Source organism: Condylura cristata, unplaced genomic scaffold (genome assembly GCF_000260355.1).
Source record: "Condylura cristata isolate star-nosed mole 26May11 unplaced genomic scaffold, ConCri1.0 scaffold00003, whole genome shotgun sequence".
Taxonomy (NCBI): domain Eukaryota; kingdom Metazoa; phylum Chordata; class Mammalia; order Eulipotyphla; family Talpidae; genus Condylura; species Condylura cristata.
Window position 1 is genome coordinate 14,725,581 of NW_004567104.1, and position 12,377 is coordinate 14,737,957.

Sequence of the window (12,377 nt, forward strand, 5' to 3'; positions counted from 1 at the left end):
TGGGCAGGGATCTCTGGTGTGGAGTTTGCTGGTAACAGACTAGTTCCAAAGACAAATGCCAGGCTCCTTGATTAGTACCTGTAAATGGAAAAAGTTCATGATGTTATTCTGTGTTGTTTTGACATGAGATCAAAGAGGAGTTGCATCTCCTCCTAAGATAGCGAAGGATATTTTGGAAACATTTTGAAAACAATCTTTCAGCTTTAACCATCTCATTTGCGTTTTCCCTTTCAACCCTTGCTTCTTGTGCCTGCCATGGGGGAAAAAACAAGATGAAACAAAGCAAAACTAGTGGATCTGTCCGTTATAAAGCTAGTACAAAGATTTCAAAACAAACATAGTAAAATTAATTAAAACCAAAGATCTAAGGCTACATTGGAGATAAAAATGTAAAATCAAACATATAAAATGTGAGTGTGGGGCAGCAAAAAAATGTGAATGGGATGTGCTCAAATTTAAATAGCTATCAATCCAAACCAAGATGTCATACTTACAGAACTTCCATCTGAAGCTCATGATAATGACTACCTTTTGTTTCAAGATTTATTTATTTATTCATACAAGGCCTGCGGTGCAGGCCAGAGTTGTAGGGGGTGAAAGGAGTCACCAGAGACAGAGTGGGGAGCAGGACAGGCAGACTGATTGACATACACTGCTGAGGGGAGCAGCAGGCAGGAGACAAGAGGTCTGCTGTGCCATGTGGGTCAGCTCACGATAGGGGTCACGATGGAACTGAAACTCTAACTTGTGCTGCAGTGGCTGCCGATAGGACAGCTTTATAGTGATGAGACTTAACCCCATGCACCACCAGGGAGGCCCCTATACAAAAAACTCATAGTGTAAAAGAAACAAAGCAAATGAAAAATCAAAACAAAACAAAAACAAACCCTTACATTCTAGTAACAGAATGTGGTTAGCTGAGGGAAGATGGTTGGGAGTGGGGGTAAATGGGTAAAAGATAGCAATTTTATGTTGTTAGATGGAACTAGACTTTTGGTTTGATCATTATGTAATATACACAGATTTCAGAATATTAAACTGTGAACCTGAAACTTAGGGGAAAAAAGAAACAAACCAAACTAAACCAGATTCTTAGAATAGAACAGCAGAATGGTGGTCACAAGAGGGTAAGGGGTTGGGGCACTTGAGTAAGTCAGGTAATGGGGTCAATTGGATGGTGGTGGCTGGAAAACAGAATTTGGCGGGGATTATATTATATGTAGATGTCCAATTAAAATTATGCATATCTAAAACCTATATTGTGTCTAAGCTAATATTACCATGATAAAATGTAAAAAAACACCAAAACTAAAATAAGTTGCTGTAAAGACAACTGGGTGCACTTTAATATCAAAAAAACAATAATTTGGGGAAATATTCTGACACATATGCACTAATAACTGGGTTATACCATTGGTTACTGGTGTGTAAACTCAGTTTCCTCATTTGCATAATTTGTATAAGAATGCAGATTCAGAATGAGATGGTTCATGAAAGGTGCAGATGGAGCTGGTCTTCAGGGACCATCAGTTTCCTAGGTTGAGAGGTGAACGCTTCATTTACAGTGGACATCCCTTACTTTTTAGAAGCCTATGTGTCAGGGGATTCCCATCTTGTCACTAACTCAGGAAAGTCCCTTCTTATTATGTGGGTTGCAGGGGTGTGGGAAGATTTTTCTTCTCACCACTATGGCCGTAAAGGTTAGGGGAGTCTCTTTCACCCCCTGTACACAGATGGAAATGGGGGGAGGGGAGGAAACATGGGGCAAGTAATTTTGGGGCAATGTCACCCAGAACTTGATGGAACTGGCGACAGACTGTCCTTGTCCTTAATCCCAGGCTTGGAAGTGGGGTGCTGCTTGATTTCTAACAAATATTTGACTCCAGGCCAACCCCAACTCCCAGCTATCTTTTTAAAGTAAGCGACGTTAATACTGTGCTGCCTTCTTTCTCCTATATATCTTGTTCTTCGTTTTGGCTGTGAATTTCTGCCCGTAGGATATGCCAATAATGTGGAAACCTCTTTATTTTTAGCTAAGGGGGATTTAAGAAACTCTGCTTCAGTCCTCATACACAGCACAAAAAATAGTAACAACTCTTTGTAGAGCTTACTGCTCATTGCCAGGAAATAAGAACATAAATGTGATGGGCCTTGGGGCAGACTCGGGACTTCCAAGAAAAGTAGATTTGGTCGTTAATTTAGTGTTCATATTTGGAAGGTAACTGTAGCAAGAGATACAGACTTTTAAGCCACTGGCATATGTTTGATAACTGAATCCAGGGAAGCGGATGATATCACCTGGGGATACAGTAGAGAGCTGTGGTTCTCAGCCTTGACTGCATAAGGGAACTTTGGGGAACCTGTCTCCACAGATTCTGATGGATGTAAAAATAGGCGGATGCAATTACGATCGTTAAAAGCTCCTTAGGTGATTTTAATGTACGGCCAGGTTTGAGCACCCAGCTGTGCTCTGCCCTCCCTTCCCCTCTCTTCCGTTCACATGCTACAAGGTACATTAGAAGCACCTGAGTAGATTTAGAAAATCTGAATGTCCCTGCTATTGTCCAGATCAGTGAAATAGGAATTTCTATGGCTGGAACTCTGGCATCAGGGAACTTAAAGACTTGATGGGTCCCTTGTGCAGTTCAGATTTAGAAAGTACCACTGAAGTCATGGCATCAGGTAGATGCCAAGTTGGAGTTGGCAGAGCTGAATGAGAGGTGGGCTTACCATGGAGACCACAGCTTTTCTTCTTTAGGCAAGTGACCTGCAGCACAAAGTTGGTGAGAACTGAGGAGAATGTATCCTTCATGATTTTTTAAAAAAGATTTATTTATTCATGTATACAGAATTGGGGTATAAGTCAGAGGTGCAGGGTCGGTGAGAGGATTCACCAGAGACAGAGTGGGGAGCAGAACTGGCAGATCAATGAAATATACTGCTGAGGGGAGCAGCGGGCGGGTCAGGAGAGGCACCATGTGGTCACCTCTGGGGCGGGGATTGAACTCTCACTAAGGTATCTGCCGCCAGCTTGCAGTGCTGCATCCTAACCCGTTGCGCCACCAGGGTGGGCCTTCCTTCATGATCTTAAAGGGGATACTTCCAAGCTATGCTAGGGAAGCTCCTTCCATTTTCTATTGCTTTGTATTATGTTGAATTTTATAATTTTATCAGATGTTTTTCTTGCATTTATTGAGATGGCTGTAGATTTTTAAAAAGTCTGGTAATATTCTAAATTACAATATAGATTCTCAAATTCCTGGGTCTCTACATTTCTGGGTTAAAAGCACCTGATTATGGCATTTTGTTTGTTAAGTACATTGTTTCATTGCCTTTCCTTGTTTTTTATTTTTGTATTTTCATTTTTATCCCAGGACTGCGCTGGTTATGTAATATTGGGAAAATAGTTTATGCTTTTGCTATTTCCTGGAAGAAATTGTATAAGATGATGACTTCTTTCTTCAAAGTTGGGGAGAATTTTTGTGTAAAGTCATCTGAGTCTCATTGGGGGAAAATTTAAAAATATTGCCTTGCTTTCTTGAAGAGCTACAACACTATTGAGGCTTTATATTTTTGCTTAAAACTATCTCAGAAAGTTGTGTTACTTATAGCTGTGAACTGCCTTACTACACCTATTTCAAATCATTTTCAGTCAAATTTCTTGCTTTCTATTTTTTCAATTAACTTTGTCTTTCGACAGACTGAGAGGTGACGTCTACTTCCTCTGAAGCTGTTTTGACAAGGCTGCAAATAGGTCTCCATGATGTCAACTCAAAAGGAGTCTTTTATTCTTTTTGACTCTTATGTTTTGTTTTGAGACTATTTACCTTGTCATTACTTCCTAAAAATCTCTACTCCCTGACTTTTGTGACAAAACTGTTTTTTGTTTTCCTACTATTTATCTGATTATATTCTAAAAATCTCATCTCCTACCTTATGAAAATTGACGTTTTCAGTTTTCATTCTTTGTCCACTGCTCTTTCCATTCTATATAATCTCCTCAGATTATTTTATTAACTTTTATGATTTAAACATCACTAGGATGTTAGATTCAGGTTTTGAAGGGCCTGAAGTTTACATAATTTGGGGGTCTTTTTTCTTTAAAAAAGTGACCCCGGCCCTCCCTGGTGGCACAGCGGGTTAAAGCACAGCACAAAGAAGCTTAAACCACTTCTGCATTAGTTCGATCCCCGCCTGCCCCGGAGGTGACCACATGGCGAGGCAGACCTCTCCTGGCCCGCCCGCTGCTCCCCTCAGCAGTGTACTTCTGTCGATCTGCCTGTTCTGCTCTCCACTCTGTCTCTGGTGAATCCTCTCACCTTCCGCATCCTTGGCCTGTACCCCAGTTCTGTATGGATAAATAAATAAATCTTTAAAAAAAAAAAAGGGACCCCAAACTTAAGCTCCACTGAAATTATAGTGTGTCCCTGTCCACATTTAGGTAGATGATTCTTAAGTTGATATATCTTCTTTGGACTCTCCTAAATTTAAGATTTTAAAGTTGAATTTATTGAACTTATTTGTTTCACAGAAGGACTTCAGATATTCTCCACTATGGAAGCTTAGAACTCTGTATTTTTTTCACATACCTCCCACTGAGACATAGGGTTTATGACTCTTTGCTTTGAATCTGGGCTCTGTAACTGTTGACCAAAAGTATCCAGTGGAAGTGGCCCAGTGCCAATTTCTGGATCCAGACCTTAAGACAATGATGGCTTCCGTACCTTGTGTTCTGGGATGTTTGCTTTCAGACATCCTGCTGGGGAAGTTGTCAAACACTCATAGGACAGCACCCAGAAGTCCTCACAGGCAGGCGGCACGACTTGGCCACCACGTGAGTGAGCCATCCTGGAAGTGGACCCCCAGTTCCCACCCAACTGCCTTGCTAACACCATGTGGAGCAGAGATAAAGTTTTTGCAATGAACTCTGCCCAAATTGCAGCGTGAAAAGATAAAAAAGAAAAGATTGTGGCTTTAAAACCTTGAGTTTTGGGGTGATTCCTTACAGTCAGATAACTAGCTAGCACACACAGCCACCTCAGTTGACTCCTTCCCTTGTGTAAACAATCACAGTGAATGATGATGCCAAGCACTTTGTCACCCATACATTATATAAGCATTCATTGTAAATGTTTCCTTTTCCTTCTGTCCTTGGGATATCCAATTAATCACCAAGTCTTGTCGTTTCAAATTTTACTTCTTAAATATTTCTTTCATCTATTTCCTTTTCTATGTTCCTTTGTTCAGAATTCTCTAAAACTCTTGAATGTTTTGCAGGTGATGCCTAATATATTTTCCTGTATCTGTCTTTGTCCTGCTCAAAATCTATTCCCTTCACTGCCACGAAGTGCTCACAAAATAAATTCTAACCATGCTATTCTTCAGCTTAAATCCTTTTGATTAAATAAGCAGAAAATAATTAAAGCTATGATGTTATCATCAGATTTTTCAAACTGAAAAAAAAAAAACCTGACTTTGCATATTAATAAAAAATTGCAACACTAACACCTAAACATTCTTACAAAATTTCCTACAGGCATTCTAATCTTCATCTTGTTCACACCTTTACCTCAATCAAACAACCACAATAGTGATGACACTTAACCTATAATGGAACAAAAATAAATTTGCCTTGAATTTCCAATCTGTTTATTTCCAATTTCTATGCAATATCTGTGGACTTGGGGGGTTATAGTTGTTAATAAAAATTTTATTAGCACCCACATATACTTTCCAGAAATAAAAACAATTTTTGGAGTTATTTGTACTCTATCCTGTCCTATTTTCAACAAAACGTTCCATGTCTAGTTATGTCATGAAAATGGGTGATATTGTAGTGGCTAATAGAATATTGTAATGATAAAAATAGTAACATTAGCCAATACTTAAAAAAAAAACATCTAATAGTTCAATAACAATATAAGATAAATTGACTTCTTAAAAGTAGTCTGGGTGGTACTGGCTGCTGTTTTAACATCTTATATCAATGAGAAAGTTTATTTCCAATTTCTATGCATCCAATTTAACAAACAATTTTTGGAACATAATGTGGCAATATCTGAAGTAATTTTTCTTTCTGTTACACAAATGATAACTTGAGTTTGAATATCTTATAGCAAAAATTCTTGCTATCAAAAAGATACACATTTATGATCATACTGAACAGTGTTTTCTGGAAAAGCTTTCCTTTAATTTCATGCTATTCATATCAGTAAATTGTCTAGAGATCATATTCTGAGTTTGTTTCAAAATGTCATACCAAAAAAATTGGCTTCTGTTTGACATCAAGCAGCACTTTTTGTTACTGTTATTTTCAGTATCAAACCACTCTCTTAAATCAAAGGGAGGTGGGTATTTAGAAAGTGATGGTGTTAAATATTTCAATATTTGAATAAGAATTTATTATGCGAAATACTGAATAAAAAGTATATGTAGTACCAATGACTTTTCTAGAGTCATTTTAATTATGTATCTGGACTTTACATGCTCAGAGGACATGTTAAGAAATTGCAGTACTGAAGCATTTTTTATTTAGGGATGAGATTTTAGCAATTTTTCTTTTTCACAGGTTGCTAACACAGGAATGGTTCTATGTGACTATTATAGTTGCTCATAAGTGACATCATTCTAACTCATATTGCTCATATCACATTTTAATCCAGAAATCATTTTACTAGGTCATCTGTTGACAAGTTTAATAAGCAAGAGCAAATGAAGGTAGGGACCTTTACCCCCACCGTATTATTTTGAGTAAAGGGTCATAGAGTAGACCTTTTTTTTTTTTTTTAAATCATTTTCTATTATAAAATTCTTCCTGTTTATAAGTCAAAGAGAAAGAGAGAAAAAGAACTAGTTGTTCCTTATTACATATCAAAACAAGTTAAAAAAAAAAAAGGGGGGAAGATGTAAGCTTTTCTAAGGACTCAAGTTTCTGGAAAACTTGAGAAAGTTTGGGTTCTTGGAGCACCTTGTGCTTGTTTTCCATTGAACAGAGGAGAAGGGGGAGGAGTTGAGTGAACGTGTCAAAGGTCAGGCCATCCTCTTGTTAGGCTGTTAGGTGAAATGGTTAGAGGGTAGAGTGTTCAGCAGACACAGCTCCTTAGTTTGGTATTGGTTCTGTTTTTTTCTCCTGGGTTCTGAGTCTTCAAGAAAAACAGTGGAGCAAGGAAGAGCCGGGTAGGACAGATCATGTAAATAAAAGAAGACCTCATCCTCCAAATTAATTTGGGTTCAACATAACCTTAGTGAAACCACAAAAGACTCAGGTAACCTGAAGTTTGTGATGTCTGGATCCTGCTGTTCCTCATTCTGTGGAACCTGGAGGAAACCCTCAAGTTCTGACATTATTTTGGCAATTTCCCACAGTTTTCATTTTACTAGGATGTGACTGAATAAAACGTGAATTATTAGTGTGTTTTCTGGATTCATCAACTGGCTCATGTTCTGTTTTACCAGTGTTTTCATTAATCATCATCATTAATTGCCTAATAATATCTATTTAAGTTTCTTATTATCTAGTCACACACTTGAAGTATGTGAAGCTTACAAGGTAGTTATAAGAATCTTACTCCTTTTCACTTCACTTTATTATATGAACAAATAGTTTGCTTAGCTGTCTGTTACTATGGTCTAGGATTATCCATGAGTGATAGTCTTACCAAATTTTAAGGTTAATTTTTTTGAGCTTTGCCCAATTTATAGCCAAAATTTTGTGCTAATTTACTTCTGCTAATATTGGACTTCCTGGTTTCAGTAGATTTAAGTCACTCATTAGGGAATCTCAAAATCCTTCCTGACTATGAGGTATTCCTTAAAAATTTAAATGAATCAAGTAAAATTGATTACATAAAATGGCTATGATTGATATTATATTAATACACATTTTATATTTACCCAGAGAAGCGCTAAGTACATTTGTCCTTCAGTGATTTGAGCTCTCTTCCAAGCAACACAGTAAACAGGATTCTGTAGTAAAGGCTGTGCAATTGTTAGGTTTGGGTATTCACTTAAGAGTGGGGGAACCTAACTATGATCCACTACAATTTATCTTCCTTGTATGAAAAGGTAACTTTGCTTTTACTTGAACCAGGGGGTGCCAAGAGTGTTCATGATTTAGATTAGGGTGAGTGAGGTTAATAGCTGAGTTTTCACACAGGCACATAATTCTGTGCCTTTTAATATGAGACCTACAAACATGTCTAAAACTTACTGTAAATATAGAAATGTCTATTCAGCCTCATTTTACACATCAGGGAGATAACTCCTGGGGAAGTGTGAGGTAAGGGCAGAATCCTGATTGTGTAAAAGTCCTTTCCTGAAATGGCTGTGAAGAAATAACTAAGTTGACTGCAAGTGTTGGGCCAGAATGACTAGATCACATTTCTCGCAGCAAAATGTATGGTGTTGTTTGACAAAGAAAGAATGTTGAGCTGTAGGAGGGCGCATGGACTAAAAAAAAAAAAAAAAAGCACCAGTGGTTGAGACTTGCAAAATTAGTATACCCATTGCATTTAAAATCAAGTAATTCAGAGGGTCTTCCTCTTCATTTCTGCCTGAGAACTCCTATCATAGTTAAAAAAACAGCTTGTGATTCATCTCCTCTTTGAAGTCCTCTTGAGCCATCAGCTAGACATTAATCAATTCCTGTTGTAAGTTTCTCTCTTTAATACCTCTATTATGGAACTTATCCCACTGTGTTTATTTGTTAGTAAATAAATAAACCTGTCCCTTTGTGCTGGACTGTGAGACTGAATTCCATGACAGAAGATAGAAGATTGGTATCTTCTTTTCAACCCTATTCCCCATAGTTTGAGTCAGTCTGGCTCTTAGCTCAGTTCGATAAAGATCGCTCAATATTTAAATTACTATAGACCAGAGAGGTAGAGACTTATTCTCCTTCAGTGGCACAATTATAACAGGTATAGCTGAGTACTTGCTATTTTACACTTTATATACATTATCTAATTTAACCTCATTGCAACTCTTATTACTTTGGCATTATTTCATTGGCTTCTTGGTTTGTAAATCTGTGCTCAGAGATATCAAGTTTTCAGGCCAACATGGCTGAATTAGTAGGTAGTGAAACAGGAAACGAAGTCTAGTTTGACTCTGAAGCTGTGGTTACTCTACTAAGTGACAAGGAGTTCCATAAAAAGAGGATGACCTAAATCTTACAGTGTAATTTTTTGCTTCTCACATTTTTTTCCAACCACCTATTACAGTCTTGTACAAACACCAGATTTCCCAGGGAAACAGCCTACTGTTAGTATCTATGGGAGAGAAAATTTCCCCAAATCCTTAGCCGTAGTAATAATACACGCACTTGGTATCCCCTGACTCTTAAGCATTGCTGAAGAGCGGGGCATATTCAGGATCTGAAATGTCCTTATAGATAAACACATCAGGCTCCAGAGAGTCCAGGAAAATGCCCAAATGATGGTGGATATGACACTGATGTACCCTGAGCATGTTTATTCTGATAAACTTTATCTCTGACAAATCTGAGGTAAAATCATTCTCTCGCTAATGAGAGAAGCAGACTGGAAAATAACCATGGAAGACAGAGTGAGTGCCTGTGTAGAAGGATTTCTTTGGATAGGAGATATTGAGTCAGGGACATTATGAGCCTGCTTTTGGAAAATGTTCCCTCAGGGTCTGATAAGCCCTGACTGAGGGATGTAGTGCTCACCAGATCTGATTGTTGAGTTTTGTTGATGAAGGGCCACCCATTGTTATATAGATGAGCTGGAACCATACTTCCAACTGATATATTATCATAAAAAATAGAAGTCAGATTTGAAAATAAGGTCTAGATTATGCTCAGCCAGGTAGGAGAGCAGAGATTGTGGAATCAGAGTGTCTGCATAAAAATCTAGACATCGTCTTTTCAAGAGACACTAACAGGAGGAGAAGGCTGCATGGTTCTATTAATAGTCAGCGAAATGGCAGGGCACACACTCTGCAGAAGTGCTCCATATGGTAGAGGGGAAGACTACATCTTTCCTTACCAACAGCTAAACTGATAGCCTTGCACTGAGATGCTGCCAACAGCTCACTGCAAAATGACAAAACCACCCAGCTCACTGAGCTGCTACATTGTATTCATACTCCACATGCAGGGCAGGAAAATCCCACTTACGATGTAATCACATCCAAATATCCCTTGTGGGAGATTCACCTGCTAAAATCAAAGGGAACTAGATACAGGTCTGAAGGTAAGATAGGAAATACCAGGTGAACCACAACTTCTCATCAACCTGCCATGGAAGATCATTTTTAAATGATCAAACCTATCAAGCTGTTTAGCTCACCTCATTTCAAAGTCTTCAGATGATGAGTGCTCAGAAATATCAAGGAAAGGATCAACCTTTCTTTTAAAATCAAGAATGTTGAGTTCATTACAGATGTATGATATTCATGCTAAATGTTAGTTTTGCTTCAAAAACTATAGCAAAAAATATAGCAGTTACAGAAATAATTTAAAAGTAAAGATAAGAAGTTTTAAGAAATACTGATAGTCCTACCCCAAATAGATAATATCTTTTAGTCACTGGTGAATATATTTGTGAACCTATGAAAATGTGCTCATGCTGTGACTACTGCTTTATAACAATTAAAAAATTGCAAATATTTGGGATCAAATTTCCATGATAACGTGTTCTTTAATTGAAATAAAATTGCCTAAGAAGTGTGCACATATTGTCTCAAATCAAGGCATATTTAAATATGTTTAATGTTTGTACAGTATTCCATTCTACGGGCATATCATAATTGATTAGTTGGTGATTTGTGTTTAGAAATAGGTTTCCCCCTTCCCCTTGTTATAAACAACATGCAGAAGAATATCAATGAACATATATCTTTGCACTAATTTACTAATTCATTTCCTTAAGATTATTTACTAAGATTGAGATTACTGAATTATAGGAGATGAGCTCTAGATTCTTGCCTTATTGCTTCTAGAATGGTTATATCCAGCATTCTTCCTACCCATCTTGCATGAGAACAAGGGAGGAGGGGTTGATATTTCATTTAAAAGTTGCAGAGATTTTATTTTCTCTAGAAACTACGTGTATTTTTTCAAGTGTGAATTGCCTGAATAAATCCTTTGATTTTGGTTTTCCTATTGGGATTTTGCCTTTTCTTTTTAATTTACAAAACCTTTTATATGGTGATCAATACATCTTTTATCTGACATATGTGAAGGAATTCTCATTTTGCCATTTGCATTTGCTACATATGTACAGGTGCAGTCGGTTTTCATTATTTGTGTATTCTGTACTTGCAAATTTTCTTACCCTACACTCCACTGAAATCTTTTTTGTCTATGCTAAAAAGTATTTGTAATCCCAAATCAGTATTTGTAGTGTGTTGTGGACATGTGCACAGCAGTGAAAAATTTGAATTACATGACATGAACCTCCCAGCTGAGGCTCAGTAAGGTGACCTTGTTTCACCTCTCATACCGTAAACAAGTGTCCTTTTCACAGACTAGGTAGTGCCACACTTTTCAAATTTTTGTGAAAATGTTGTTGGTGATTTCACTGTTTACAATAGGCCCCCAAGGGCCAGAAAAGTACTGAAACATTGCCTGGTGTTCCTAAGCTGAAGAAAATTGTGATATGCCTTTTGGATAATACATGTTAAATAAGCTTTGTTCAGACATGAGCTAAGTAGCTGTTTTTGTTAATAAGTCTATATTGTATATTAAACATGGTGGCTTTAAACAGAAACACACATTAATAATTATGTATTGATTGATTAAAACATAAAATAATAATAAATGTTAGGACTTAGTCTATTTCCTCCAGGAACAAATCTTCAATATTTGCTAAATTATTGTTCACTCTCACTTTATAGAATGTAACTATAGCAAGTAATGAGAGTCAGCCATATCTATATGTACACACTGGAAATATATCCATCTGTATATGTGTATGTGTACACATATACACACGTTCGTCTACATACATGTATTTCCCCTTCATCACAGGTAAAGATTTATACCTTTTTTTTTTTTTTAAGATTTATTTATTTGTGCATACAGAACTGGGGTACAGGCCAGAGGCTCAGGGGCGGTGAGAGGCTTCACCAGAGACAGAGTGGGGAACAGAACAGGCAGATGGAAGAAGTACACTGCTGAGGGGAGCAGCGGGCGGGTCAGGAGAGGTCTGCCACGCCATGTGGTCACCTCCCGGGCAGGCGGGAATTGAACTCATGCGGCAGCGGCTTTAGATTCTCAGTGCTGTGCTTTAACCCACTGCGCCACCAGGGAGGGCCAAAGATTTATACCTTTTATCTAATTAAATATTGCAATCTCTTCTTTATGAATTGTGCCTTGGTGGTGTGCTAAGTATTGGGAGAACATCTATTGATAA